This window comes from Pseudorca crassidens, chromosome 5 (genome assembly GCF_039906515.1).
Source record: "Pseudorca crassidens isolate mPseCra1 chromosome 5, mPseCra1.hap1, whole genome shotgun sequence".
NCBI classification, from domain to species: domain Eukaryota; kingdom Metazoa; phylum Chordata; class Mammalia; order Artiodactyla; family Delphinidae; genus Pseudorca; species Pseudorca crassidens.
Window position 1 is genome coordinate 95,167,660 of NC_090300.1, and position 14,836 is coordinate 95,182,495.

General features: G+C 36.9%; 1 protein-coding gene across 22 annotated transcripts in view; it reads right to left on the minus strand.

Moving 5' to 3' along the window:
- Positions 1-14,836, minus strand: part of BBX (BBX high mobility group box domain containing) — a 279,480-nt gene that overhangs the window by 149,514 nt on the left and 115,130 nt on the right. For 15 of the 22 annotated variants that reach the window (XM_067738974.1, XM_067738981.1, XM_067738980.1 and 12 more), the window contains one exon: positions 12,473-12,546. The exons of the other annotated variants lie outside the window; for them this stretch is intronic. The gene's annotated coding sequence lies outside the window, so the exon portion shown is untranslated. The remainder of the gene's footprint in view (positions 1-12,472; positions 12,547-14,836) is intronic. 22 annotated transcript variants of the gene reach the window in all.

Here is a 14,836-nt window from a genome sequence, read left to right on the forward strand (position 1 = left end):
GCTTACTCTAGTTGCGGTGAACAGGAGCTACTCTTTGTTGTGGTGCGCCGGTTTCTCATTGCGCTGGCATCTCTTGCTGTAGAGCACAGGCTCTAGGCACACGGGCTTCAGTAGTTGTGTCGTGCGGGCTCAGTAGTTGTGGTGCACAGGCTCTAGAGTGCAGGCTCAGTAGTTGTGGCGCACGGGCTTAGTTGCTCTGCAGCATGTGGGATCTTCCCAGACCAGGGCTCAAACCCATGTCCCCTGCACTGGCAGGCAGATTCTTAACCACTGCGCCACCAGGGAAGTCCTTCATTTTAAGTTCTTAAGCTTACTAACATTTATTGATTATAGGACTAACTGCAACTTAAAGGCACAGAAAGATGTATTTTTAAGAAACACTCCCCTTCCTGAACTCAGACTGGGAAGAACAACTATCTCCAGGTAGACCTGGGGATGTTTATTAACATAAAAGTCAATGGAATACATGATTAACAAAAGTGAACTCCTGTATTATCAATTCGCCAAATGTTCACTAAACAAGTTCCACATGTCAGACACTGTTTCTACGTTTGGAGTATACAGCCATCGACAAACTAGACTCTCTAATGTAAACTTAAGTCTCTTGGCTTCTTCAAGAGGTTATCTGAAAAAAATTACATGTATATACTCGTATACATTTACATTTATCTGTGTATGTACAGAATATCCAGTAAATGCAGTACATACTTTACATTAAAATGTATGGAAATTCTGACTGCAATGTTATGAGAAATTTTACACCATTTGATCCATTTCTTTATCTGGAGAAACACAATTCTCTGTAATAGAGATCAGAGGGAATATGTATGGACTTCAGTATAAAAATAATTTATCCATCACCTTTCATAGTAGTAATAATGAATGAAGTGGTATGTCTGACTTTATTTGTACTGTCCTTAACTAGTAAATTCAATATCAGTAGACTGATCCTACTGTCTACAGAAGAAATACATTGCTAAAGCTTATCATATACAAGGCTTGAGTTTCAGTCATTCTGTAAATAGCTTTAGAGGGAAACCGAAATCAAAAGCAGATAAGGAGATTGGTTCAAGACGGCAGACTAGAAGGATGTGTATTCATTCCATCTTGCGAAAGCACCAGAATCACAACTAGCTGATGAACAGTCACCAACAGGAAGACACTGGAACTCACCAAAAAGGATACCCCACATCCAAAGACAAAGGCAAGCCACAGTGAGACCGTAGAAGGGGCACAATCACAATAAAATCAAATCCCATAATGGCTGGGTGGATGACTCAAAACTGGAGAACAACTATACCACAGAAGTCCACCCACTGGAGTGACAGTTCTCAGTCCCACGTCAGGCTTCCCAAATGTGGGTCCGGGAATGGGAGAAGGAATTCCTAGAGAATCAGACTTTGAAGCCTAGTGGGATTTGACTGCAGGACTTCGACAGGACTGGGGCAAACAGAGACTCCACTCTTGGAGGGCACACACAAAGTAGTGTGCACATCGGGACCCAGCAGAAGGAACAGTGACCCCATAGGAGACTGAACCAGACCTACCTGCTAGTGTTGGAGGGTCTCCTGCAGAGGCAGGGGATGGCTGTGGCACACCACGGGGACAAGGACACTGGCAGCAGAAGTTCCAGGAAATACTCCTTGGCATGAGCCCTCCCAGAGTCTGCCATTAGCCCCACCAAAGAGCCTGCAGCATCCTGTGCTGGGTTGCCTCAGGCCAAACAACCAACAGGGAGGGAACTCAGCCCTACCCATCAGCAGACAAGCAGATTGAAGTTTTACTGAGCTCAGCCCACCAGAGCAACACCCAACTCTACCCACCATCAGTCCCTCCCATCAGAAAGCTTGCACAAGGCTCTTAAATAGCCTCATCCACCAGAGGGCAAACAGTAGAACCAAGAAGAACTACAGTCCTGCAGCCTGTGGAACAAAAACCACATTCACAGAAAGACAGATAAAATGAAAAGGCAGACAGCTATGTACCAGACGAAGGAGCAAGATAAAACCCAGAAAAACAATTAAATGACGTGGAGATAGGCAACCTTCCAGAAAAAGAATTCAGAATAATGATAGTGAAGATGATCCAGGACTTCAGAAAGAAAATGGAGGCAAAGATCGCAAGAAATGTTTAACAAACACCTAGAAGAATTAAAGAACAAATAAACAGAGATGAACAATACAATAACTAAAATGAAAAATACACTAGAAGGATTCAATAGCAGAATAACTGAGGCAGAAGAACGGATAACTGACCTGGAGGACAGAATGGTGGAATTTACTGCTATGGAACAATATTAAGAGACCTCTGGGACAATATTAAACGCAAATACATTCACATTAGAGGGGTCCTAGAAGGAGACGAGAGAAAGGACCCGAGAAAATATTTGAGGAGATTATAGTTGAAAACTTCCCTAACATGGGAAAGGAAATAGCCACCCAAATCCAGGAAGTGCCAAGTCCCAGGCAGACTAAACCCAAGGAGAAACACACCGAGAAACACAGTAATCAAACTAACAAAAATTAAAGACAGGGAAAAATTATTAAAAGCAACAAGGGAAAAATGACAAATAACATGCAAGGGAACTCTCATAAGGTTAACAGCTGATTTCTCAGCAGAATCTCTACAAGCCAGAAGGGAGTGGCACAATATATTTAAAGTGATGAAAGGGAAGAACCTAAAACCAAGACTACTCTACCTAGCAAGGATCTCTTTCAGATTCAACAGAGAAATCAAAAGCTTTACAGACAAGCAAAAGCTAAGTGAATTCAGCACCACCAAACCAGCTCTACAATAAATGCTAAAGGAACTTCTCTAAGTGGGAAACACAAGAGAAGGAAAGGAACTACAAAAGCAAACTCAAAACACTTAAGAAAATGGTAATAGGAACACACATATGGATAATTACTTTAAATGTAAATGGATTAAATGCTCCATCCAAAAGACACAGACTGGCTGAATGGATACAAAAACAAGACCCATATATATGTTGTCTACAAGAGACCAACTTCAGACTTAGGGACACACACAGACTGAAAGTAAGGGGATGCAAAAAGATATTCCATGCAAATGGAAATCAAAAGGATGCTGGAGTAGCAATATTCATATCAGATGAAATAGACTTTAAAATAAAGAATGTTACAAGAGACAAGGAAGGACACTACATAATGATTAAGGGACCAATCCAAGAAGATGTAACAGTTGTAAATATATACGCACCCAACATAGGAGCACCTAAAAACATAAGACAAATGCTAACTGCTATAAAAGAGGAAATCCACAGTAACAATAATAGTGGGGGATTTTAACACCTCACTTACACCAATGGACAGATCATCCAGACAGAAAATTAATGAGGAAATACAAGCTTTAAATGACACAACAGACCAGATAGATTTAATTGATATTTATAGGACATTCAATCCAAAAACAGCAGATTACACTTTCTTCTCAAGTGCACACGGAACATTCTGCAGTATAGATCATATCTTGGATCACAACTCAAGCCTCAGTAAATTTAAGAAAATTGAAATCATATCAAGCATCTTTTCCGACCACAATATATAAGATTAGAAATAAATTACAGGGAAAAACACATAAAAAACACAAACACATGGGGGCTAAACAATATGTTACTAAATAACCAAGAGATCACTGAAGAAATCAAAGAGGAAATCAAAAACTACCTAGAGACAAATGACAACGAAAACATGATGATCCAAAACCTAAGGGATACAGCAAAAACAGTTCTAAGAAAGAAGTTTATAGCAACACAATACTACCTCAAGAAACAAGAAAAATCTCAAACAATCTAACCTTACACCTAAAGGAACTAGAAAAAGAAGAACAAACAAAACCCAAAGTTAGTAGAAGGAAAGAAATCATAAGGATCAGAGCAGAAATAAATGAAATAGAAACAAAGAAAACAATAGCAAAGACCAATAAAACTAAAACCCAGTTCTCTGAGAGGACAAACAAAATTGATAAACCTTTAGCCAGACTCATCAAGAAAGGAGGGAGAGGACTCATATCAACAAAATTAGAAATGAAAAAGGAGAAGTTACAATGGACACAGCAGAAATATGAAATATCATAAGAGACTACTACAAGCAACTCTTTGCCAATAAAATGGACAACCTGGAAGAAATGCACAGTTTTAGAAAAGTATAACCTTCCAAGACTGAACCAGGAAGAAACAGAAAATATGAACAGACCAATCACAAGTAATGAAATTGAACTTGTGATTAAAAACCTTCCAACAAACAAAAGTCCAGGACCAGAAGGCTTCACAGGTGAACTCTAACAAACATTTAGAGAAGAGCTAACATCCAACCTCTCAAACTCTTCCAAAAAATTGCAGAGGAAGGAACACTCCCCACCTCATTCTACAAGACCACTGTCACCCTGATACCAAAACCAAAGATACTACAATAAAAGAAAATTACACACCAATATCACTGAAGAATATAGATGCAAAAATCCTCAACAAAATACCAACAAACAATATCCACAACACATTAAAAGGATCATACACCATGATCAAGTGGGATTTATCACAGGGATGCAAGGATTCTTCAATATATGCAAATCAATCAATGTGATACACCATATTAACAAATTGAAGAAGAAAAACCACATGATCATCCCAATAGATGCAGAAAAAGCTTTTGACAAAATTCAACACCCATTCATGATAAAAACTCTCCAGAAAATGGGCATAGAGGGAACCTACCTCAGCATAATAAAGGTCATATAAGACAAACCCACAGCAAACGTCATTCTCAATGGTGAAAAACTGAAAGCATTTCCTCTAAGATCAGGAACAAGACAAGGATGTTCACTCTCACCACTATTATTCAACATAGTTTTGGGAGTCCTAGCCCCCACAATCAGAGAAGAAAAAGAAATAAAAGGAATACAAATTGGAAAAGAAGAAGTAAAACTGTCACTGTTTGCAGATAACATGATACTATACATAGATAATCCTAAAGATGCCACCAGAAAACTACTAGAGCTAATCAATGAATTTAGTAAAGTTGCAAGATACAAAATTAATACACAGAACTCTCTTGCATTCCTATACACTAACAACAAAAGATCAGAAAGAGAAATTAAGGAAACAATCCCAACAAAAAGACTAAAATACCTAGCAATAATCCTACCTAAGGAGGTAAAAGACCTGTACTCAGAAAACTATAAGACACTGATGAAAAAAATCAAAGATGACACAAACAGATGGAGAGACATACCATGTTCTTGGATTGGAAGAATCAATATTGTGAAAATGACTACACTACCCAAAGCCATCTACAGATTCAATGCAATCCCTATCAAATTACCAATGGCATTTTTTACAGAACTAGAACAAAAAAATTTCAAAATTTGTATGGAGACACAAAAGACCCTGGATAGCCAAAGCAGTCTTGAGGGAAAAAAACGGAGCTGGAGGAATCAGACTCCCTGACTTCAGACTATACTACAAACCTACAGTAATCAAGACAATATGGTACTGGCACAAAAGTAGCATTATAGATCAATGGAACAGTATGGAAAGCCCAGAGATAAACCCATGCACCTATGGTCAACTAATCTATGACAAAAGAGGCAAGGATATACAATGGAGAAGAAACAGTCTCTTCAAAAGTGGTATGGGGAAAACTGGGCAGCCACATGTAAAAGAATGAAATTAGAACACTCCCTAACACCATACACAAAAATAAATTCAAAATGAATTAAAGACCTAAATGTAAGACCGGACACTATAAAATTCTTAGAGGAAAACATAGGAAGAACACTGTTTGACATAAACCACAGCAAGATCTTTTTTGGCCCACCTCCTAGAGTAATGGAAATAAAAACAAAAATAAACAAATGGGACCTAATGAAACTTCAAAGCTTTTGCACAGCAAAGGAAACTGTACACAAGATGAAAAGACAATCCTCAGAATGGGAGAAAATATTAGCAAATGAATCAACAAAGGATTAATCTCCAAACTGTATAAACAGCTCATGCAGCTCAATATTAAAAAAAAACAAACAACGCAATCCAAAAATGGGCAGAAGACCTAAACAGACATTTCTCCAAAGACATACAGATGGCCAAGAAGCACATGAAAAGCTGCTCAACATCCCTAATTATTAGAGAAACGCAAATCAAAACTACAATGAGGTATCACATCACACTGGTTAGAATTTGCATCACAAACAACAAATGCTGCAGAGGGTGTGGAGAAAAGGGAGTCCCCTTACACTGTTGGTGGGAATGTAAACTGATACAGCCATTATGGAGAACAGTATGGAGCTTCCTTAAAAAACTAAAAATAGAATTACCATGTGACCCAGCAATCCCACTACTGGGCATATACCCAGAGAAAACCATAATTCAAAAAGACACATGCACCCCAATGTTTAATGCAACACTATTTACAATAGCCAGGTCATGGAAGCAACCTAAATGCCCACCGACAGACGAATCAATAAAGAAGATGTGATACATATATACAATGGAATATTACTCAGCCATAAAAAGGAACAACATTGGGTCATTTGCAGAGACGTGGATGGACCTAGAGACTGTCATACAGAGTGAAGTAAGTCAGAAAGAGAAAAACAAATATCGTATATTAACACGTATATGTGGAATCTAGAAAAACGGTACACATGAACTGGTTTGCGAGGCAGAAATAGAGACACAGATGTAAAGAACAAAAAGATGGACACCAAAGGGGGAAAGCGGCGGGTGGGGGGATGAATTGGAAGTTGGGCTTGACATATATACACTAATATGTATAAAATAGATAACCAATAAGAACCTGCTGTATAAAAAAGTATAATAATATTCAAAAAAAACACAAAGGTAGATAAATGAGTTAAAATAATTTTCAACCAATTAAACTGTCATCCACAAAATTAGATCAGTGCTCAAGAGCTTATCCTTTAGTCTATAAACACACAAGATGAGAAAAAAAATTACAAATCAATTTAAAATTATTTTTATACAAAGGTACATGTCTCAAAGGTTTGTTTCCTTTGGAGTATGTTTTGTTTTTATAAAGGCAGTAAATCACCAGAAACTGAAATTATTCTAGTGACACAGAACACACATATTAGAAAAAGTTTAAAGATAAAACGAAGAGTTAAGCTGAGCCTACATCAATGCTATTACCCATCAGTAATCCCAAACACCCATCAACTGACTTACCTAACAGAAAAAGTTCCTATTGTGTAGTAGAAAGAAGTACTATACAAATGTTCAAAGAACTGCACTTAGACTATCATACTTGAGAAATACGATGATTCCCTAGCTCAAGAGCTGATATCAGAGGAAAGAAGGGAAAGGAGGAAGAAGAAAAACGTGGATAAAAAAAGAGAGAGTGGGAGGCAGGAAAATAAACAGGTAGAAGAGCAGATTTAGGACTCCATGGCTTCTGCTGGCTTTATTTCAAATAAACAATCTCTTCTTTCTGTTTTCCAGAATCTTTAAGAGTATGCCATTTCCCTGTTGAATTCACAACTGATTCACAAAGTAAAAGAATATAGCCTTGAAAAAATGTGAATTGGCTTGATTATAGTAAGCAGAAACAGATACAACTCGAAAGAGTAATCGTCTTATTCCTCAACCTAATTTTCAAATACATTCCATTCCTAGAAAACAATGAATACACATGGAAATCGATTTTTACAATGATGTAATTCCTCCATCATACAAAACACTCTAATTTTCAAGTTCTTAGATTTGATCCCTTCACTTGAAAGACACTTTTTCATGCAGTGACTTCAAAGTGGAAGAAATATGAATTCAGTAATTTCAAATGTCTCCCATCTCAAAGATCCAAAGATATTTTTAGTCTTAGATGACTATAGTAAACCAGGTTTTCTTGTTTATAGATTAAATAACATAGAAAGTTTTTTTTTTTAACTTTCACTTCACTCTTTGGTACAGAAAAACAATTACCTCTGGGATGAACTGAACTGGTTGCCCTCAAATTCATATGATGAAACCTCAAAGCCCAATGTGATTATATTTGGAGATAGACCCTAGAAGTAGGTAAAAGTTAAGTAAGGTCATTAGGGTGGGGCCATTATCTGATAGAACTGGTGTCCTTTTAAGAAGGGGAAGAAACTAGAGCACACTTTCTACACACACACACACACACACACACACACACACACACACACACAAAAGGTCATGTGAGAACACAGCAAGAAGGCAACTGTCCATAAGCCAGGAAGAGCAACCACACCAGAGACAATTTGTCAGCATCTTTATCATGGACTTTTAGCCTCCAGAACTGTTAAAAAATATCTGCTGTTTAAGCCACCCAGTCTGTGGTATTTTGTTATGGCAGCCCAAGCAGACTATATAATCTCTAAAAATTAAAAGATTCTACTTTTGAAATAGTTTTACTCTATCAATAATCCAGCTGAGGGGACTTCCCTGGTGGTCCAGTGGTTAAGACTCTGTGCTCCCAGTGTAGAGGGCCCGGGTTTGATCCCTGGTCAGGGAACTAGATCCCACATGCATGCCGCAACTACGAGTTCTCGTGCCGCAACCAAGAGTCCGCATGCCGCAACTAAAAGATACTGTACGCGGCAACGAAGATTCCACATGCCGCAACTAAGACCCGGCGCAGCCAAATAAACAAACACACAAAAAATCCAGCTGAATATGTCACTGATAGTTGTTGCAACAATGATTCGTTTATGAAGAGAAGTGCCTGGAGCAATCTGAAGAATAATTTACTCCAAAATTATTTATATATGTGTGTGTTGTTCTACATTAAATTGTCATTTGGAAATAGCATAAAGCTTTGAACCCCTAAGAGATATCCTCTGTTGTCCTGATTCTGAGTGCAAGGGGACAATGCCAACAGAGAAGTCCTCGAAGGAATCTAAATAATCTCACCCTCCCTGGAAAACAGCAGCGTAAAAATCTTGAAAGAGAAATGCTGATTCTTTTGAAACCAAACAACATTTGCTCTACATGGTGAAGAAAATTTCTGTGGCACTGTCTCCTGTCCTTGTACCTTGTGCACCGAGATTATATAAAATTTGATTTCTTTGATGCTGACCTCATTAATATCCAGAGTCAAGGCCATATATCCACCTTTGGCAATCACTCTGTCCTTAGGATTTCTACGTTCTCAGTGGCAAGAAGTGATTTATTAGATCATAGGGTGACTAGTATCTCTATAGGATTCACCCTTTCAGTGGTAACTGTTGAATATATAGGCTCTTATGCATTCAGGACAATTTGTTAAAACTCAAAGTATGTGTGTGTAAATATAAATATGCAAACACAGCTTATACATACATACACTGTAATAAAGGTATATTATAGTGCATTCAAGATTATTGAACTATGATCACATTTTTCTTAACTACCATTTCTTGACTGCATCCCATGTGCCAGGCAGCGTATCAACACTCAACATAATTCCCTTATTTAATTATCAGAATTCCACAAGGTAGAGATCGTTATCCAATATTAAGATGAGAAAACAAAATTTCAGAGAGGTTACATAAACACCCAAATTCTTGCAATTTAAAAGTTCCAGAACTACGGTTTATGCCTAAGTTTCTCTGACTCCACAGATGTCTAAGAATGTTCCTTCTCCCCAATCTTAAAGAACTATGAACTATCGAACAAAGCACTGTTTATATACTCCTTGATATTTAAATCATCTTAGTCCACACAGGTCTGGTAGCAATGTTTTATAAAACCTGTGGGATTAATCAAATCTACATTGGTTGAGTTCATAATGCCTAGCAATTTTCTAGAAAACTTAGGAGCGAATAATGCAATCACTGTAGAGTGACTATGACCTCGAGTGAAGTACATCAGAAAACCCATGGGATTCAATTGTTAACCACCCTATAGTATTCTGCATTTTTTCTCTCTAGAATGATTCCTTAAATTGATCTTAAGTAGAAGCATTTGGTTACCATTACATGGTAAAATTATTGTATTACTACTGGAAAAAGCAAAGTACCCATTTTCTCATGCTCTTCCTCTATATCCAATTAGATAACATCTGTCAAAAGTTCTTAACTTAGTAAACATAGGTAAGAAGTTATTATGAGAATCATTATATCCCTTCTCTAATGCTGTATGCAAACCACAGAGGGTCCAGTCTGCAGTAATTTTCATTCATTTTAAAACAACTTATAAAACAATAAGGTAAGTAAGTTTAGTATAGACTGTATTTCCACTTATTGCATAGTGGAAAAGTGATAATGTTCAAAACTTAATGAAACTCTTGAATTGTATCAACTCCTCATTCCTTAAAACTTGTCACAGGGTTTCAAAGCTCAATGTGTTCCACGTAACTACAAGAGGATTCATAGTCAAATAACTTTCCATGTTAAACAGATTCATTTACTACAGGACTTCCTGGAAGCTTAACATACAAGGTGCATTCTGTCTGTCTAGAAGAACCGTAGACAGGATTATGCAGATATTATACTTAAAATATGCATTATGCCTCCCTATCAGCCTTCCCCTACCCCACCCCTCTTAAAAGGCCACTCCTATCCAATGCCATGAGTTGGCCATGTGACATGCTTTAGCCAATGAAATATAAGAGGTAGTGACATATACCACCTCTCAGCAGCAGTTTAAAGAGCCCAGATTCCACCATCATTCCTTTCTCCTTTTGCCACAAGACTTAAGCATCCCAGAGAGGTTGTCCTTCAGCTTTGGTCCAGGAATGAAGAGGATATGGAGCAGAGTGGCAGCAAATTCATCAAGAACATGAACATGAGCGAGAAAGAAACTTTTACTGCTATAAACCACTAAGACTTGGGGATTCTCTGGATAATTAAACAAAACTTTGCCTAAGCTAACTTAAATAGCATGTTTCCCAGATTTACTGAACCCTGGCATCATTCTGCTCGGTAACATTTTCCAAAATTTGTTTCCTAAATTACTCCTGATTTTGTGTGGCAATTTTCTGTTAGTTAATACTGTATTTAAGATGAATGTATAGTTATGCTAGAAGTATAAAGTCTCAGTCTTCTTAAATTTTATCAGCATTTTTTGTCAATTTCTGCTTACAGTCAATAAAAATATTGTATTAAAATAATCTGATTAACATTTAGAGATCATAGATGAGATGGCTACTTAAGCCAAGACTGCCAACAACTACTGATTAATGATTTAGTTTTCTGAATAGGTAATATAAAAGGTCCTGCTTTACTTTCTATATATGTATTCATATTCAGAAAACTAAGAATACCGCCACAAATTTAATTTTCTTTGTATCTCACTATACTCAACTGCCTTTAGGATTAGTAATCGAGAACATATTTGACATTTCAGTATAGATATTCAAATATTCTGTAGTCTATTCTGCTGACCCAGAAAAACCATAACCAACTGTATCCTAACTGGCATTTGTAAATCCAGAATTTATATTTCTAACTTCACTGTGCCTTAAAGGATAGCACAGAAAGGAGGAAAACTAACTAAATCCCAATCTTCTCACTGGCACTAAGATTTTTTTGTTGTTTCAATATCCTAGTAAACACACAAGCTAAATGGCATTTATTTTTACAATGTGTACAATCCTAGACTGCAACATTCAGAAGAATGGTTCAGAGGCCTTATATTTATACTCATATCATAAAAGCAACATTCAGTCACATACTTACTACAACAAAAAAGGTAGACACAGATATTCTAGACGGACCTAATAAGCTATCAAAAATACTTAAGAACAGAAAAGATTTAAGATTTCAATGAATAAAAAAATTGAAAAGTAAGTTCATGTCCTAAAAATTGCAACTAAACAATATTTACTACTTCTGTTAATTTTAACTTATATTAAATTCCTTGGTCTTATAAATCATCAGTTCACCATAAAGTATTGAAACATCAGTAAAGCAATCACACATTTTCATTCCCAGACTGAGAAAACTCTATGCATTTAAGTAATCATGACCAAAATTAATCTTAAAATATTCCTAAAGAAGCAGTTTTGAATATAACTTATATACAAGAGGACAGAATTATAGTATCTGTGAGTTTCAAAGTTTGATATAATTTGCCACATGTATATATTTTAAAATCTCAACTTTTTCAGGCAATACAAAAAAAGGCTTTGGGGGAACAGGCCAATGTAATATTTATTTAGGTATGTATTCTCTAGATAATTAGGACTTCAATAAATGGACTTTTCACCAACAGCCCACTACTGTGGAGAAACAAACCAGAGATTCTGAAATAGTTAATTTTTTAAAATTCATGATTTTAAAGGAAAATTTAACTTACTTGATGATAGAGATTAAAGTGTCCCTTTAAAAATACTAATAAAATTGACCAAAAAAATACACAATTATCACACTTCCTTGATCAGTACGGAAGGTGAATCCATCAGATGGAAAAAAGTTGAGACCAGCTCTGTTACCACTTAGCTCCTGACAGCTTCACTGCTTCCAGGTAAGTAAGATGCACCTGCAGGGCTGCTCTTACCGGTCAAGTCAAGACTTTCCATTGTGATTTCAATGGAACATCAGAACTTCCAGCTTCTGTGATGCAGCAGAATTCTGTGAAGGACCCATAGCAAAGTGATTAAAATGGTGAGCCAGGAAGCCCTTTCAAACAAAGCTGACACTTATTCTCCTTTAGCAAAATAATCCCTAAATAAGATGAATTAACAGCCAAGCAATCAAAATCAGGAAAATTATTAAACATCCCTCTACTAACACTATTTAGGAAAAAAAGGCCTAAAGTGTTTATTGTCAACTTTAATGTAACAAAAAGATAGTCACTAAAATTACTCAATGGGAATTCTGAGACTAAAGTTACAGAGACAAAGAATTACAGGCAATCACTTCTTAGCTTTCTGACTAAATTCACGTGTAGAGTTACAGGTGAATTCTCTGGAAAAACATGAAATTATATTGACATCCTGACTAAATTCAAGTTATTTAAAATGACTGGCCCAACCCATACAGTTAAGCTGTGGTTCAGATGTTAATATCTTATATTTTATCTTTTAAATGTTTTAAAGATAACAAGTGAAATCAAGATAGTTTTTTTTTAAGGTGGGGAGCGGGGGGGAACACATACAAATAGAGAAAAGCTGTAACTAAAAAATTACTTTCTAGTTACATATGATGAAATAAATATAAGAGGATCAGAATCAACTAGAGTATACAAATTAAATGAGCATTTTACATTAATACTGCAAATATAGACATACACTTAAACTGTATCTTTTTTTAAAATTATTTCAGTTTCTGAGACATTCATTTAGTTTCTCAAGTGCTTCATGGTAATACTAAATTCACACTCAACTAAGAGAGACAATTTCCTACCCTCCTGCAGATTATGACAATTTATTTCCTTACAATCAGTAGGCTATAACACACTCTAGAAATCAGATATCACTTACTGGCTTACAGCTTGATCAATACTGTTAGTCATTTTATGGCTTGGCTAAAGTTTTTTCCCCTAATCAGCCACTACAATATGGAAGAACTGGCTCTTACACATTAAATATCAAAAATGTGTAATGATTCATCTGAGTAATCCTAACTAGACTTAGATGGTTCAGTTGTCACCCAGTGCTATGGAAGAAAACAACAACTTGAAAGAATAAATAAAATATTAAATGGCCTCACGTGGCTTCACACAAGATACTACTCATTCATCCACATTTTTTTAAAACAAGGATATGGATGAAAGAATAAATCCAGATCTTTGACGAAAACTACGAAGGACACATGAATACTTTCAAATTAAATGCCTATGTTTTTATCAAGGAAGGGTACAATTCCAAAAACTGATTAAATAAATGATATAAAAGTCTATCCTTAATTATCATAAACTAGGCAACTAACATTAAAACTGCTGTTTCGGGCTTCCCTGGTGGCTCAGGGGTTAAGAATCCACCTGCCAATGCAGGGGACACAGGTTCAAACCCTGGTCTGGAAAGATTCCACATGCCGCAGAGGAACTAAGCCCGTGGGCCACAACTACTGAGCCTGCGCTCTAGAGCTCGCGAGCCACAACTACTGAAGCCCGCGCACCTAGATCCCGTGCTCCGCAACAAGAGAAGCCACCGCGATGAAAGCCTACGCACCACAACAAAGAGTAGTCCTGGCTCGCCACAACTACAGGAAGCTCACGCACAGCAATGAAGACCCAACACAGCCAAAAATAAATAAATTTTGTTTAAAAACTGCTGTTTTAAGAAAATCACATGTACTATCTCATATATTTATTTCCATACTTTTTCTTCATATAAATCCATGAAAGCCAGTATAAAGAACTATAAAAATAAAAAGTTAATAAATAGGCAAAAATCATGAATATCTATAAATAACTGTCAAGTAAATAAATTGGTATAAACTAAAAAAACAAAGAGTATATAATTAATACTGCCAAAACTGGGAGGGGAGGGTCCAACATTAATTCTGATAGTGTGGGTTTAATTCTTATTTTGATTTAGAGATTTACTTACATTTTAGTGTTTTTTTTAATTTATTTATTTTATTTAATTTATTTTATTTTTGGCTGCGTTAGGCCTTCGTTGCTACGCGTGGGCTTTCTCTAGTTGTGGCGAGCGGGGGTTACTCTTTGTTCTGGTGCGCAGGCTTCTCATTGCGGTGGCTTCTCTTGTGGAGCACGGGCTCTAGGCGTGCGGGCTTCAGTAGTTGTGGCTCACGGGCTCCAGAGCCCAGGCTCAGCAGCTGTGGTGCACAGGCTTAGTTGCTCTGTGGCATGCAGGATCTTCCCAGGCCAGGGATTGAACCCGTGTCGCCTGCATTGGCAGGCGGATTCTTAACCACTGCGCCACCAGGGAAGCCCCTACATTTTAGTTTAAGAAGT